Source organism: Triticum urartu, chromosome 7A (genome assembly GCF_056163025.1).
Source record: "Triticum urartu cultivar PI428250 chromosome 7A, HENAU_Tu73, whole genome shotgun sequence".
Classification (NCBI taxonomy): Eukaryota; Viridiplantae; Streptophyta; class Magnoliopsida; order Poales; family Poaceae; genus Triticum; species Triticum urartu.
Genome location: NC_141879.1, coordinates 143,495,777 through 143,498,896, shown reverse-complemented (window position 1 = coordinate 143,498,896; position 3,120 = coordinate 143,495,777). Strand labels below are relative to the sequence as shown.

The following is a 3,120-nucleotide window of genomic DNA, read 5'->3' as shown; positions in this document are numbered from 1 at the left end:
CTCCGGCTGAGCGCCGCCGTGCTGCTCACCGAGTGCCGCCACCCGCCGCAGCTCAGCTCTGCCTCCGACCTAGCAGGCAGCTCCGACGCTTCTCCCGGTTGACTCTGCGGCTCCTCCTAAGTCTTGAAGTGCAATTTTCCATGGCAATGACGACGAACAGCAGGCCCAAATCGAAGAGTTCTATCGGCCACCGAACGCCCCAACATGGCATAGGCTCTCAAATTCCTTCATTGTTAGTATACTAAGAGCAACTCTAACGAGCTGACCTAAATAGACGGCGCATTTGTCCGCCTTTTGTCCGTTTGGATCATCCGTCCACTCGGTATCCGCTCAGTTTTGCATTTGAGTCGGCAGTGCGCCCAACGCGCCGACTCATATGTTCCGGCGTGGCCGGCTGGCCACCCAATTGTACATTGATTTGCATTCAACATATTATCAAATGACAATGTTTAGTCTGGCCGCCCAAATAAATAGTATAGTTTTACAAGCCAAATAAAAATAAAAATGTTTCACATAGTTTTGCAAACGAATAAAAAAAGATACATCTATTGGTTGCCAACATGAGCCCACATATGCTCAACCAAATCATTTTGCAGTTGCACGTGAGTTTTCCAATCACGCATGTCTTCATGAAATTGAGTGAGCTGTTCAAATGTTGCCGCTATTCCATGCTCAGGCACAACATTCTCACCCTGAAACTGAAAACCTTGATCGTACAGACGTTCCGGACGCTCGTCTTCTACGATCATATTGTGCATGATCATACAAGCAGTCATCACCTCCCACAGTTTCTGCGTGCTTCAAGTATTAGCAGGATATCGAACGATCCCCCATCGAGATTGCAAAACACCAAAGGGACGCTCGACATCCTTTCTAGCACTCTCTTGCTCTTGGGCAAATCTTTTCCTTTTCTCTCCGACAGGGTTGAGTATTGTTTTGACAATAGTGGTCCACTGAGGATAGATACCGTCACCCAGATAGTACCCTTTGTCGTAGTTGTGGCCGTTGACGGTAAAGTTCATCGGTGGGTTGTTGCCTTCGGCAAGCCTAGCAAACACCGGCGAGCGCTGAAGCACGTTGATATCATTGTGTGATCCAGCCATGCCAAAGAAAGAGTGCCAGATCCAGAGATCTTGAGACGCCACGGCCTCTAGTATGACAGTGCAAGCCCTAACATGTCCCTTATACTGCCCTTGCCAAGTAGAAGGGCAATTCTTCCACTCCCAGTGCATGCAGTCTATGCTGCCAAGCATCCCCAGGAAGCCCCTGCTGGCATTCATCGCCAACAAACGGCCTGTATCTTCAGCTGTCGGCTCTCTCAAGTACTCAGGGCCAAACACGATAATAACAGCCTTGCAGAACTTATACAGGGACTCTAGGCATGTAGACTCACTCATACGGACGTACTCGTCATTGAGACCACCGGGCACTCCATATGCAAGCATTCGGATGGCGGCAGTGCATTTCTGATAAGAGGAGAAACCAATCTTGCCGAAGGCATCCTCTTTGCACTCAAAGTAGTCATCATAGCCGACCACCCCCTCTCTAATACGGTTGAAAACATGCCTACTCATACGGAACCGGCGGCGGAATTTATGATGTTGGAACAACGGGTTTGTTGCATCAAAGTAATCCTTCCAAAGAAGGAAATGCCCGCACTCTCGGTTGCGATTCAACGCCGGAAGGTGGCCCGGAATGGAGCCACGGAGCAACCGAATGGACCAACACGGCAGCCAATATCTCCTCCTCCTCGTCGGACGACGAATCATCGGAGTCGCAAAGGAAATTGTGGAAAAAGAACTCGTCGGCGGAGTCCATTTCGTACCTTGGCAAACTGTCGAACAACTTGCGGGATGAAGGAGACGGCCGTCGAGGGGAGTCGCGGCGCCCACAGACCAGCTAGCTGCCCTGCCGACGTCCGACGAGTGTGACGGCGTCCGACGAGCGTGCCGGTCGGATGTGGCAGGGGCGGCGAGGCAGCTTCTTGGTCGCGGGCGGCTGTGCAATGGGGGAAGCGGCGGTGGGAAGCAGTTTGCTCCCCAGTGGCAAAACGGCGGCAGAGGGCGACGGGGGGGGGGGGGGGAGGGGCGGCGTTGCTAGGCGGATGTGGAGGCGGTGGCAGCTGGAAGAGTCGCCGAAAAAATGGGCGACGGCTTCGGCGACGGAGGAGGCGGGTGTTGGCCGGAGGGTGAGACGGGAGGCCAATGTGCCACACACCAGCGGACCCGAGAACAGGAGTAGGCGAGTATGCGCACGTCCGTCGCGTGTCCGCGCCGACGCAAATCCGACTCAAAAATGGGTCAGGAATAGGTCGCTCGCGGACGGAAAAACGGAAGCGCGTCCGTTTAGATCGGCGCGTTGAGCCGCTTTTTGTGTCCACGTTGATCCAAACGGACGGCCGCGGACAAAATAGATCGCCCCATTAAAATTGCTCTAATTCTCAGTGTGCGTGTGTGGTTCAATATAGCTTGTAGAGGTCAAAATTCCTGTGTAGAATTTGTAGTAGCTGCCGTTGCCTTATTGATAACCGCGTGCTAGGCTGCTAGCTAGCAACAAGAAAAGACACGACACGCTGCTGTGTTAGAATACTATTCCATCTACACGATATAAGGGATGTATCTCCTTTCACATAAAAAGATTTCTGTAGCTCAGCTGGTTAGCTCTCGCGTCGTGCAGGCCGTGGTCTTGGGTTAGAAGCCCCGCCCTGCCAATTTTCATTTTCTCTTTTCATGTGCCCCTGACAGATGGGCCTACAAGTCAAAAGAGAGAGAAAGGGGGGTTGACAAATGGGATAAGGGTATTTTCGTCATCTACCTTCAGTCAACCTCCATTGACCTGACGGCAACGGTGGAAAATGATATTTTTGAGGTTGTGTCCAACGAAACAATGACATTTTTGAGTAGTGGAAATTTTTAGTGGCAAAACTGCTACGGATGACAAAATTGATAAAAACCCATTAATTTAATATCAACATGTCAAAGAAATAATAAAAGGCCAAATGGTGAAGAGTTATTGGGCCCTAGGGCCGATAACACTTGGGGCACCCAACCCCCTAGCTTGTATGACAAGATAGAGGATGGCAAATTGGAGTGGGGGAGGGACAACTCCTCCCCTCTAGGG

At 51.4% G+C, this 3,120-nt stretch overlaps 1 pseudogene; it reads right to left on the bottom strand.

The window, feature by feature from the left end:
- Window positions 1-545: 545 nt before the first annotated feature.
- Window positions 546-1,574, bottom strand: LOC147958629 (uncharacterized; annotated as a pseudogene).
- Window positions 1,575-3,120: the final 1,546 nt, after the last annotated feature.